The 14,033-nt window shown below is 39.9% G+C and overlaps 1 protein-coding gene across 3 annotated transcripts in view; it reads left to right on the forward strand.

The window, feature by feature from the left end:
• Nucleotides 1-14,033, forward strand: part of chst8 (carbohydrate (N-acetylgalactosamine 4-0) sulfotransferase 8) — a 167,117-nt gene that overhangs the window by 14,494 nt on the left and 138,590 nt on the right. The window contains exon 1 of one of the 3 annotated variants that reach the window (XM_077622779.1): nt 1,653-1,876. The exons of the other annotated variants lie outside the window; for them this stretch is intronic. The gene's annotated coding sequence lies outside the window, so the exon portion shown is untranslated. Of the gene's footprint in view, nt 1-1,652; nt 1,877-14,033 lie in introns of those variants that run through there. 3 annotated transcript variants of the gene reach the window in all.

The following is a 14,033-nucleotide window of genomic DNA, read 5'->3' on the forward strand; positions in this document are numbered from 1 at the left end:
GGCCCACTTCTAGACAACAGCTTCGTGACATCCAATAATAAAAGGCGCTGGTGCCAGATTTATGATGGTTTGCAAAAGCCTCATCTCCCAAGTGGCCACTGAAATCCCCTTCATTCCTGTGTTGGTTTACTCCAGCAGAGAGCGCTGTTGCGTTCATCAAGTTTAGAAGGATGTGCTGATGTTCAGGGGGTGCCACACCCTGAAGATGAGACAGTCATTGTCTCCAATGCCAGCTAGGATTAGCCTTTTTAACATCTTTATCTCCTATTAATTGTATGGAGATAGTATAATAACCTTATCTCTAGATGTTCTGGCTATTCTATTTTTAAAATGACTTACTATCTGGGTGGTACTCGCCCTGGCTGCAATGTTTTGTCCTTTCTTTGTTTCATTGGTGCTCACAGTCGGAATATAATGGGTTGAAGAAAAGACATGGAAAAAATGTGCACTTATTTAAAACCTCAGAAAGGCAGTGTAATCCAAAGCAAAAGTAGAAAAGTTGTGGAATAACCTAAAAAGTGTAGCAACAAATTCATTCCTTTATTCATTTTTTGGTGTCTATCCTGAATCGATGGACAGCCAATCACACGGCAGAAAGAGACAGACAGCCGGGGTGGATGTTTTGGGGATGTGGGTGGAAACTGGAGTACCCGGAGAAAAGCCACGCTGACCCAGGTAGAACATGCAAACTCAAGAGTGAGGACCCACCTGGGATTGAACCCTTGACCCCACAACTGTGAGGCGGATGGGATAGCCATTCGTCCAACGGTTCTCCTACCAACAAAAAAAATGATATAGAAAAACATGAAATTGCATTTTTTTAAAACAAAATTTGTAATGTTTTATGTCATTAAGAGTTGGTCACCAAATGTTAATATATTTAAAAAAAACAGTGCTTGATTATTATTATTTAAAAAAAAAGATGTATTCATATTTATCATTTTCTCAGCTGTGTGTGTGCTTCGACTAGGAAAACCAGATCTCCCCAAATCCATTTTTTAATGATTACATTCATACAGGATAGGGTTCTCAAACATGTGGCACATGGGCCAATTTTGGCCACATAGACAATATATAGCGGCCCCCGTCTCATAACCAATTGTAATATCAGCATTGCCCGCATGCATTTTTTTAGTGAGCAATAAATATAACATGTATATTTAAACATTTCTAAATAAAATAAATCAATTAACTGTGACCGACTTCCCGCTGTTGTCTGGGATAGGATCCAACACCCCCGCGGCACAAATCAAGATAAGTGACTCATATAATGAATGAATTAGGAAATGGATAAATCCATTTTGGGGGAAAAAAGTCAAATATTTAGAAAAATGGAGTCAAAATAAAAAAAACTTGTCAATTGATAGGAAAAAAAGAATAAAGATAATTTCAAATAAGTGTTTCCCATTTAAATTTTTGCTTCATTAATTTAAATATTTAGTCTTTGGGTAATTTTTTTGATTTTTTTGTTCCTTGCTGCAGACGCTCACATAGCCGGAAAACGCACAGACACGCGCGTGTGCGCGTCACCGCGGTCCTTCGAGACTCTCCGGCGCTGCGCAGCTTGCGAGTTGCATCGCGATTGGCTCCTTCCCCGCATCTCGCTCCCTGCCTCCCCTCCCCGTCCCCATCCCCTCTTCCTGCCTCCCCCCTTCGCTTTTTCCTCCAAGCGCGGCCGAGCGAGAGCAAGCGTGCTCATCACGGCGGCTTCGAGGCGGTGCCAAACTTAACTCCCGCACCCCGTGCACTCTCCGTGGTGCTGAAAGTGGGAAGTATCGGCGCCGATCAACTAGTGACCGACTATCGGGAGCGCCGAGCACCATCCGCCCGCCGCTCGCCGCTCGCGGGCTGCGCGGACGTCTGGAGTCGAGCGAAGGTAAAAAAAGCTCCGCTCCGCTCCGAGCGGATAGAGTTCCGCGTCGGCTTCTCTCGGCGGCTCGTCTTACACTCGCCGTCGTGCCGATACTCTCGAAAAAGTCCTTTTGAATTGACTTGGTTCAAATGTACGCATGGTTGAAATGGATTATTTTCTGGGTAAATGGCGTCAGTTTGCAACACTTTTTCTGTTTTGGATATTTGAGTGAGATTATTTTACTCATTGCTTGTCGGTGTTGCACTCAAGATATGAATTTGTAATTTTGTATGGCATATTTGTGAATGTGGTGTGTCGGAGTAGCCTGTTGATGTGGAGATATTTTACTTTGAGATAGAAAGTAGGACTATAGATTATTAAAAAAAGTAAGCAGTCCGAGTTGTTGAGTTACTACATGTATTTGAATCTGTTTTTTCATTATAAAATCTTTTTGAACTGGGTAACGCAGCACTGAGAGAAGAATGCCGTTTACATTTACTGTAATATAGACAGTTTCAAGGAAGGGACATTGTTTGAACTTTATTTTAAGAATAGGTGATCCATTTTGATAGATAAATGTTTTAACGTTAAAATACAAAAGGCTTATAGTACAATTAATACATTCTTGGAGCACGGACATGGTGCTGTATATCATTTTTGGTTATGTATATAATGTATCTTAAATTTAGCTTGGAAGAATCCAACATTATTCAACTGAATAAATGCACAGGAAATAATGCAGATTTTTAAATATTTTTATTGTATTATTTATTTAAATAATTTCTTATTTTTATTATTTCTAAATGTACTTATTAATTAATTTATTTTTATTAATTTTAAATGCAATTGTTTATTTTTGAAACATTTTTGCCTTCAAAAATGACTTTTTATTTACTTTTTACGTCTGAATGTTGCGACAGAATATTTTACAACTTTATGGCTGAAATTATAACTATTTTATACATAAATCCATTAGTTATCCAGGAAGCATTTTTCTTGTAAACCAGTGTTATAATCATACTTAACATAAATTGCACTTGACGCACAATTTAAAATGCAGAAAATGTGGTATTAATATTTTAAAAAAACTATCCACGCTTGTAAACAAAACTCCTTCATATCCTTCTACTCTTAATCCGGATAGACCGACTGTCATCCCAATTTAAAAACAAATATATAACCAAAAAAAAAATCTCCCCTAGTATTCATACCTAGGCTCTTTGCATATTTGCATGATCAAATTACAATCCTCATTATTAAATATTTGCTCTATATGTGCCTCGAATTGCAATGAGCAGGTGCTTTCAAAGCACAGAGACTCCCTCATAAAAACAAACCATGACATTCAATGCCCCCCCCAGTTTCTGCCGCCCCCCCCCAGCTGGCCCCTCACAAGCGAGCGGAAGAGTCCAAACCCAGCTGGGGTAGTCGGAAGTTTCCCGAGAAGCAGACTCTATCGTTTTATTTAACAATTTAACAATCTAAAGTTAATGCTGGCCTTGTATTGTCAGCATAAGGGAACGTAAAAGTTTTTTTTTCCGCTTTGCTTTTTATTCGTCTCTCGGCTGGGATAAGTGAACGACTTGTTGCCCGCAGGAAATAAACAGCTTCGCTTTTGCTAAGTGTTGCAACACAGTCCTGATGGATGGGTTTTGAAATGGAGGATAGCTAAAAGATTGAAAAGATTGTTGACCTGACATGAGGCTGAGTTTTGAGGTGATTTGATAAACTCGATGGAAGAAAATAAAGTGTCGGGAACGGGCGTGCGATTAGATTTGGTTGTCTTGTCTGTTGGGTAGACCTTATTGTTGCCTTCCATGCAGTAAAACTAGAGCGGTGGGAAAAATATCTTTGACTTTGGAAGAGCTATCAGCAAATCCAAATTTTTGGACGGCAATCAGAGTAAAATGGAGGCTGTCTTGGCTCAGTTGTTCACAAGTGTAACGGAATCATTTAATGCTTTTGCTTGGGATTTTAGGGGGAAAATGTTTGGGAGGAAGTCTTGTGTTGATATAAAATTCTGCCTGGAATGTCGCTTATATAAGTTTGTATTGTATGGCAAGTTTTTACTTTTTAAATTTTTAATGTATGTGCTGTAGAGCTAGCTAATTTTGAATTTTCAATTGGAATTTGGTGCTCTGGGGTCCTGGGTTCAAATCCAGGTCACATCCACCTGTGTGGAGTTTGAATGTTGTCCCCGGGCCTGCGTGGGTTTCCTCCGGGTACTCCGGTTTCCGCCTACATTCCAAAAAACATGCATGGTAGGCTGATTGGACACTCTAAATTGCCCCTAGGTATGATTGTGAGCGTAAATAGGTGTTTGTCTCTTTATGCCGTGTGATTGGCTGGCCACCGATTCAAGGTGTACCCCGCCTCTGGCCTGGAGTCAGCTGGGATAGGCTCCAGCACCCCCCTAATGAGGATGAAGCCGTTCAGAAAATGAGATGAGATGAAAGAAAAATGTCCAATGTTGGTGTTTAAGTGGTTTAGTATAAATAAGTTGTATAGAAATGACATGTTATGCCCTAAAAATAGCATTTTGCATGCTAGCTTAATGCTAATGTAGACCTGGAGATGTTATACACTGCTAACGAAAATCTGAATTATAAAAGATGCACATTTTGATGAATCAGTAATGTCTATTATCCCTGAAGGAAATATTTATTTGTTTTCCTCCCCAAAAATATCCCAATTGGTGGGCTGTAGTTATTTTTGGTCATTCTTCGAATTGGATTATATTAAAGTTAAACATGAAAATTGGCACAAAAAATAGACTGGAGTTGAATATGTATTTTCTCATGAAGAGATTATACAGGTTTGCTGATTCTTTTATTTGTGGAGGAAAAAAAGGAAGTTCACTAAGTTACAAACAATTTTCTTAAGGGTGGGTCACATTCATGCATGTTAATTAAAATTGAGTTAGAGTTGACTCTTTTATCAAAGTTTCTGCCTTGGAGAGACGACTCCCACCTTCCCTTTAGGAAACGGCTCTCTTACTCTTGTTGAGTTGCTATCAGCAGTAAGGAATTTAGCACTTGGCAAGTCAGACACACAGGCTTAACCTTTAAATAATATGAGGAGTATGACCTTGAAAGCATGAAAAAAAAGCATCTGTAAAAAGGAATTTGCCATTGATGGCACAAGATGTCCAATTCATTTGAAGTGGGAGCCTTGGCAGTGGCCCCAAATTAAAATGAATAGATGTCAAGTAGTGTCAAAGATAATGATGGAATTAGTGCCTCTTTTCCCACAAGAATATATATATATATATTTTTACATTTTTTTTATTTTTTTAAACAACTTGTATTTTTTTTAAAACTTTTTTATTTTTATTTTTTTAAACAAGTTTTAATTTATTTAAACATTATTTTATTTTATTTTTTTGACAATTTGTTATTCTTTTTTGTAACAATTTTAATTTTTTTAAAACAATTTCTTTTAAAAAAACATTTAATTTTGTCATTTTTAATATTTTTTTATTTGTTTACTAATTTTCTGCCATTTATGATCCCACTTCAAATCGATAAGTTGAAAAAAAAAGAAAAGAAAAAGTGCAGCTGACCAAATGCCATTTATTATGAAATTTGGAAAAAGTTCATGTATGAATGTATGAATTCTCCTCTTTGCTTTTCGGTGCAAAAATTCCTTCATTTTAATTTTTTTTTCTATTGCCCTTGGCGAAGGTCTACCCCTCATCATGTATTAATCCCTTTTTTTCCCTCCTTATTTCCCAGCGAGTTTCATATAATTAAATAAAACTCCGAATGTAATTAAATATGTATTTTGAATAATTAGGAATGCTGCCCACCTCACCGTGGCGGGGGTGGCTAAATAACAGCCGCCAGTGTGTGTGTGTGGGTGTGTGTGTGTGTATGTTAATGGTGAGAGAAGCAAAAAGTGTGGTAGAGAGAAGGAATGAAAGAAGATGAAGGCACTTGTCCGTCCAAGGAGGATGCACAAATTGAAAGACGGAGAGACGGCATGTGTGTGTTTGTGCGGAAAAGAAGTAGGGAATGCGGGAGGTACCAACCGTGAGAAAAGGTTTGTGTGAGCGTCCCACCGGGAAAGTGATTTATGAGACGATAAGACTAGCTGGGGTGTGCACATGTTGACTATTAGATTGGGCTTTATCCATATTCTATCTCTGTAATTGTCAATGTGCGTTATGCGTGCCAAAGCTGTTACGCCAAATCCCTCTGGTGCAGGGTTGTCAAACTTGGGCTCGTGGGCAAGGTGTGGCCCGCGAATGGAAATGAGGGGTAGATTTTTGTTAAGGCATCGGAGAATATTTACTGTTCTTTGAGTTTTATTAACAGATATCATATTTTCTCGTTTATATGTCGTATTGGTCGCCAAAAAATGATGGCTGAAGAAAGGGTAAGGCTTATATGCGCACAAATTAGACTGGAAAAACATGCACGAAACGCCAAGATGCTGCCGCCATGGTAATATATTTCAAAATAGAGAAAAGATAAATAGATAAGACGCTAAACAAAATTTATTTTAACGTGTATGAATGAAATTGAATTGAGGAAAAAATAATTATCTTACATAAAATGTGAAAAAACTCACTTGTGACTGACATTGCTCGCTCTGGGCACCGCCATCTTACATAGGGATTGCAAATGAGACCACTATGGACACACTTCCTGGTTGTAGTCCTCACATGACTTCCTTTTTGAATTTGTCTACGTGCAGGCAACATGCAATCCAGCAGACGATCCTTTCGATTCATACAGTATCTCAGAAATGCCATGTGCGCTGATTTTTCTTAAGATTTTCCCTTCAAAGTAACACATTTGTACTCCCTATTAAAACCATGAAAATGGAGGGGAAAATTGTGAATCAGGGGGCGGCTTATACGCGAGAAATCGTAAAATTCAATGATTTTCAGGCTATTTTAAGGGTACGGCTTATACGTGGAGGCGGTTATGAAGCGAGAAAATACGGTAGTTGTGTTAAGTTCATTTTGTCTCCTTGAGGAGGCGCCGGTCTTCCTGTGTGGTTGTTCTTGGGGTTGTCGGGTATCCTCCTACATCCCCAAAAGTATACACGGTAGGCAGGATAAAGGCTCCAAAATTGTCCGAGTGTTGCGACCTTTGATTGGTTGACGACAATTTAGGGTATAACCCACCCACTGCATGTCCTTGGGATAAGCTCCAGCACCCTTGTGACGCTCAAGCAGCATGAAAAAATAAATGAAACATAAATAAAAGGAATATTTACTGAATTTTCCTTTTGTTTTTGGGATTAAATAAATAGGGAAGACAATGTTTAGCCATTGCTTTTTTCCTCTTTTGTGTATTAAAATTGTTGACAAAATTATTACATAGTTTAAGTATTGTGTATACGTACGTATGGGCCTTGTTGTGTTTGTGCATAGTGCTGCCATACATATTTGTTTGCCCACATGCGGGGTTTATGTATGTTAGTGTGCGAACCAATACTCTTGATGAGTCTCACGAGGAGACGGTTTGAATAATTTAACAATTGAATCCATTCGTTTATGTAACTTGGCTTTGGATTCATGCTGTTGATGCTTTCTAATTATTCTTTGTCATGTTGTGACAAACCCTGTTAAAAGAATTAATCCAAACAGCCTCGCAGTCTGTATTCTTTAACTAATCTCAATGTTCTACCTGCTTGATCCCCCTTTGTGTGGAAACTAGAAGCGCTTCAGGTTTTGACGAGGGCTGGAAAATATTGGATGTTTTGGGGCTTTTTGCAATGCAGCTTGGCCAGCTGTACAGTGAATATGGTTTATGATGAGAGATTTTTCGGGCCACTCGCCCGATTTTGAGTCCCAATAGGAAAGATCTGAGCAGTACAGTGGTACCTCGAGATACGAGCTTAATTTGTTCCCGGACTGAGCTTGTATGTTGATTTTCTTGTAACTCAAAAGAACGTTTTCCATTGAAATGAAATAAAAACAGATTAATTTGTTCCAACCCTCTGAAAAAACACCCAAAACAGGATATTGGATTGGAAAAACATTTTTATTTCTTCTAATTCGCCATCTATTAACAAAGTAACAAATGACTAGTGGTTTAATAGTACTCAAATGTGTTTAATAGTACTAAAATTAGACGGATTTCGCAGAAGGGTGGGGGGACTTTTTGCACGGCAACGCGGTCGTAACATAAAACAAATTTACGTGAACTTGGATTACGATGCAGACACTCAAAAATAAGTTTAATCTAACCTTACACTAAACTTAATTCTAATTTCGTTTTAAATTTTGATACCTTTCTTCTTCTGGGTTGGCTTTATTTGCCCCGCCTCCACCTTGACATTCAGAGGCAACCTATCGAGGGTTGTTTACTTTTGTATTCCCTTCAAAATATTCCGAAAATGCACACAAATGTCCTCACAATAGGATAACACACGACCACTTGCCAACGAGAAGTAGTACATACTCCCCTCTATATATATATAGTTATGGAAGAACCCCCATTGACAAAGTCACAGTTTGCAGCAGAAAAACTTCTTGTTGCCATGTGGGGAGCCGCTAGAGCGCAGCAAGAAAGGAGGAATGCTCTTTTCATCCCGCTGATGGAGCTGAGCATGATCTGCACTTTGATCACAATGAATTATTCCTATCCTGGGCTATAAATACGGTGTGTTTCTAGCAGCCTTGTTCCCTCCTCTGCCACCGAATCTGTGCTTGGCGCGCCACGACGACTGCGTTGCGGCTCTGATTTCACCCTCCTAACGAGAAGTTTGCCTTCCCAACAAAACTTTCGGCTTGAATGATTCTCGCTGAGAAAACTCAAGATGACTGCAGTACCGTAATAGTATAGTTTAGGGTGCTTTAGAGACATTGACTATCAGTTACAGTTCCTATGTGGAATTTGTGTATGGGTTTTCTCTGGGTATTCTGATACTCTGTCGGTGATAGAGTCAACAAAAAATATTCAAGCTACCAGTTTCAAAGCAAAATTGCAAACTATGCCCCCCAACTCACAACTAAACTAAGTAACACCAGCAGCACTTCCGTTCATTTATTTTCCATACGGCTGTTAGCAGGGGTGGCAAACACGCGGCTCTCGAGCCGTATGCGGCTCCTGGCCAAAATGGATGCGGCTCTTTTGCTTCTCATCATATTTTAGGTTAGGTTAGCACTTTATTTCATCCCGTATTCGGGAAATTTCTTAGTTGCAGTAGCAAGACAGACACAAGACACACAAGACATTGTAGACCTAGCTAAAAAAAACTGGAGCCACACATAGGAAGTCCATATCCAAGTCCACAAAGAGCCTAACAGAACAAAGAAAGTTGTAAAAACATTAAAGTAAAAAGTTATGTTGTATATAGTGCAGCTTTTTGCCTCGTTTCATGATTCTCTTATTTCTTTAATCTCTCTTAAAACGCACTCATTCATCCGGGCACATTAAAAATAATAAATTATATTTAATTGGGGAGATTGGATTTTTTTTAATGCTGATTCTGACGTAACATGGGGCTCTAACTCCCACATTTAAATTTTTTGCCTATTGTGTCTAACTTGTTCGCCACCCCTGCTTTATAGAATAACAATTATAATAATAATAATAATAGAAACCAACTATAAAAATATATGAAACTAACCACACACTCAAAAACCCAACACGGCCGGAAACAACCAAACAAAGCAGGCGAACCAACCTTATGATTCCTGTAAAAAAACCAAACAAACTACAAACCAAACAGCGTAATATAATTAAAATTTATATCCCATGTCTTTACCTTGAGGGTGGCCATATTTTTGGCTTGAAAATGAGCCAAGTAGGCTGTCTTATTATACAGGAAGTTGACAGGAAAGAAAATAAAGATTATACGATCCGATCAACAGGACATGTTAGTTTTCGGGTAGCATTGCTCGTCCTGGCTTACAATTTGTCAAATCTAGTCCTGGTTCATCTAGGCTGGTCTAGCTTTCCCCACCCAGAAAATACGGTGCTGTCATCTTATCACCTCTAATGGGAACAAAAGGTCACACCTTAATTATTCATTCAGGATGTCAAACAAAGCCTGCCGCCTGTTATTTAGGGTGCGGGAGACCCGCTGAATTATTCACAGGGAGGATTCTCTTCCCGCATGTGGTTTCGGAAAGTCTCACCTGGAGCCCTCTTGTTACTCGGCTGACCTTGACGTGACCAATACGGGTTGACTTTCAAGTCCTTTAAATGACAACATGTGACAAATCAATTGGTCAACTAACTTGATTTCAATTAACCTCAAAATGTCTGATTAGGGCGGAAAGAACGACCAACCAATCAAGCCCGGGGAGAACATACAAACTCCATGTAGGAAGGTGGGATTGAACCCCCGATCTTAGAACGCGCTAACCACCACCACCATTCACGCTGAAAGTTATACCTTGGGACAATTCCGAGAGATGTATCTTTTTGGGATATGGGAGGGAACGAAAGCACCCGGAGAAAACCTGCCGAAACACAGGGAGAACTTTGCAAACTTCACACAAAACTAGTACAAAAACTATCACCAGTTATGATATTTTTTGTTCTCGGATGCATTTGCTGTTTTTAGCCGTTTCTGGACTACGATAATTCAATAAACAGCCAATAAGCAATTAAAATTCAGTTGAACGCTTCTATTGACATTTATATACACGTATAATGAGATTTAAAGCTTTCACCACAGTGCACAAATAACAACAAACAGACAAATAAATAATCAATAGATAAGTAATATATAATTGTAATAAGCAGTCACGACATAAATAAATAGGCATGTGCAAAAATAACAACAACAAAAAGATAAATAATCAATAAGTAATATATATAATTGTAATAGTAATGAGTCATGATATAGATTAATAGGATGTGTAAAAATAAGAACAACAACAAACAGATAAATAATCAATAATAAGTAATAAATAAATAAGTAGTCAACATAAATAGGTAGTTCAGTAATCCCTCAATTATCGCGGCTTCAACTTTTGCGGCTTCTCTACATCGTGGATTTTTTTCTGGGGGGGGGGAATTTTAGAAAACATTGTTTTCACTTTTTCATAAGTAACTAGTTCATAAAAATCTGAAAATCCATGCTGAAACTCGCAGGCGGAAGCCACTCCCCAATCTTCCGCTTCGTGTGCGGTCGATTGGTCGCCGGTCTTTTGGTCGCCGTCTTTTGGTTGCCGTTTTTTTGGTCCCGGTCTTTTGGTCGTCCCAACCGCGACAACGGGCGACCAAAAGAGCGGCGACCAAAAGACCAACGACCAAAAGACCGGTGACAAAACAAGGTAAAACAACACGATCTACGCATCCATACAAGCCAACAATAGCCATGAGCAGTTTCACTGAGCTGACGTGTGAGTGTATAAGAGTTTGTATGTACATGCCTTGTCCCTTTAAGAAGCTACGTCAGTCAGGGTCTTAACAAGTTCTCCAACAAAAAACAATAAAAGTCCGGGAAATTTGGAGCTTTTCTTTAGCCTAATAATTACTAGGGCATTAAGTATGACTAAATAGTAATTCACAGTTTGTATTTAGGGAATTTGAGCAACGATTTAAATGGTAATTATCACTTACCATCCGGGCAACCAAAAGACCCGCGACCAAAAAGATCGGCGACCAAAAGACCGGCGACCAATCGACCGTGTACCTTCTGCTTAATACTACTAGTACTCAGCACTGAAGAAAAAAAAGGTAGTTATAATAGGGATGATCCTACTTTGCATTTTTTCGTTGGTTGTGGCCATGTTTGGTCTACATTAACCACGATATTCGAGGGATTACTGTAATCAACATGCGGTCACATAAGGTAAAATGTGATTAAAATGGATAGCAATAAGTGTTGATTAGATCCTCCTTGGTGCAGAACTCGATTGGTGCAGGCTCTTGTGATGAAACTATCCATGAATCTGTTTGTCTTGGCTGTTATGGTCCTGTACCACCTAATGGGATGTAGTTGCATCCGATTGTTTTACTACGATACACCCTTTACCCACAGTGTCTGTTCCCATCATGCCTCAACACATCCGACAGGTGCCAGAATTTTCTCTATAAAACAAATCAGATTAGTGCTCTTAATGTTTTGCTACACTATCCTCCAACAATAGCTCCTAACCGGCTTTTAAGAAGATGCGAGTGGAGTTTATTAGCGGCGGGGAGGCCAAATCAGACATTAATGCTATTAAAGCGCGAAAAGCTGTAACTCGTGAGTCACTTTCCCCGCGAGGATTAGAGGGAGGGACAACATCGTCTTGTTCCGTCGAAGATGAGGAAAAGACGGACGGTGACGGGGCGCCGACAAAGTGTTCGACACCTACCGAGTGACAGCGAGAGAGAGAAACTCACTCTATCATGCCCGAATAATAAATACAACCACACATACACTTCAGATACGGTACAAAATGTCTCATGCGAGGGATGCCAGGAAGCCCAGAAGCGAGTTTGTCATGACTGTGACGCCATCTCCCCCAACAACAGTCTGATTTATTAGTCTGCACTCAGTCAGGAAATCATGCAGAAAAGTTCCCTGCTTTTACAAATCATATCAACATAACTATTTTTGGACTGTAAATTGTATTTGCCCTTGGGAAAATGTGTCCGGAATTTTTGGCATGGGTAAAATAAAGATCGGTGTTTAATATAACTTTAAGATGATTTGTGGGGTAGATATACTAAAATAAGGGATAAAAAAATGCGTATGTACAAGGCTAGGAAATGTGAGAATGTCGTGTTAAACTCATATTTGTTGCATGTTTTAATTCATTTGGTAGAATTAAAAAAGAAAAATACTTCTACTTACATAAATAAATTTGAGTTTAGCAAAAACACAAAGTAAATGGAGAGGATTTACTTTTGTGGGCCGCGCAAATGATGTGTAAGAAAAAAAATCAATAATGAAGAAAAAGTGCCGGTGGACTAGTGGTTGGTGTGTCGGCCTCACAGCTCTGGGGTCTTAGGTTCGAATCCAGGTTGGTCCACTTGCGTGAAGTTTGCATGTTGTCCCCAAGCCTGTGTGGGTTTTCTCTCGTTACTCCGGTTCTGGCGGTCTAGTGGTTGGCGTGTCGCCCACACAGCTCTGGGGTCCTGGGTTCGAATCCAGGTTGGTTCGTCCACCTCCGAAAAGTTTGCATGTTCTCCCCAAGCCTGTGTGGGTTTTCTCTCGGTACTCCGGTTCCGGTGGCCTAGTGGTTTGCGTGTTGCACTCGCAGCTCTGGGGTCCTGTGTTCGAATCCAGTTTGGTCCACCTGCGTGAAGTTTGCATGTTCTCCCCAAGCCTGTGTGGGTTTTCCCTCGATACTCCGGTTTCCTCCTACAATCTGATTGGACACTCTAAATTGCCCTTAGGTAGTGAATGGTTGTTTTTCTCCTCGTGGCGTCTGATTGGCTGGTCACCAATTTGTGCCAGAAGTCAGCGGGGATAGTCTCCAGCACCCCCCGCCACCCTAGCGATATTCATATTTCACCTCCACAATTACGCCAAGTGTTATTTTACTGCACACCACACACTAAAACATGTAATTATGATTCATATGCCAATTATCTCACGTAGATCACTTGGGTAATAAGAATAATATCTTTTGAGTCATCAGTCATTTGGCCTACGACATTACAAGTCAATACAAACATCTTAATTGTGATTTAATATTTTCCGTCAAGTGATCAATGTGTGCGCTGTTATAATTACAGCCCCGGCGTGAAAGGGGGGAATAAAAGTCTTTTTGTTATCCGCGTCGCTGCGTGATTAAACAGCCGAGCGAGGCGTGACGCGGCCATTTTTTCAATTAGCATGTCATTGAGCACATTTAATTACACGCAATTACTGCCCTATTTGACCCAGCAGGTAAAGCAGGACCTCTTACCTGGGAAAATAAGCATCGTGTGCCACCATGGAGCGGAATCTTATTATAAAAAAATGCACTTGCCCCGTGTGGTTGACGAGATGAAAGGATTTTCTATCCTCTCTTGAGCCCAGCACGTAATGAACGGCGAGGCCGGAGCAAGAATACCCCGGCTCGGCCTGCCAGACTCGCGGTTGACCCTCTCGCTCGAGCAGTAGTCTTTGATGTGGTCAAGGTCTAACCTGTACTCTCAGTAGTTTGTGCAGTTCTACGGCACCCCGGCAATAGTTGGATAGGCTTCTGTTTGAGGGATTTCAGAGCAACAGGTGTGGACTTTAGGACAAAGGAAGACTGTCGTTTCATGTAGACCACATATGTCATTTTTTG

The sequence above is a fragment of the Stigmatopora argus genome, chromosome 2, assembly GCF_051989625.1.
Source record: "Stigmatopora argus isolate UIUO_Sarg chromosome 2, RoL_Sarg_1.0, whole genome shotgun sequence".
Lineage (NCBI taxonomy): Eukaryota > Metazoa > Chordata > Actinopteri > Syngnathiformes > Syngnathidae > Stigmatopora > Stigmatopora argus.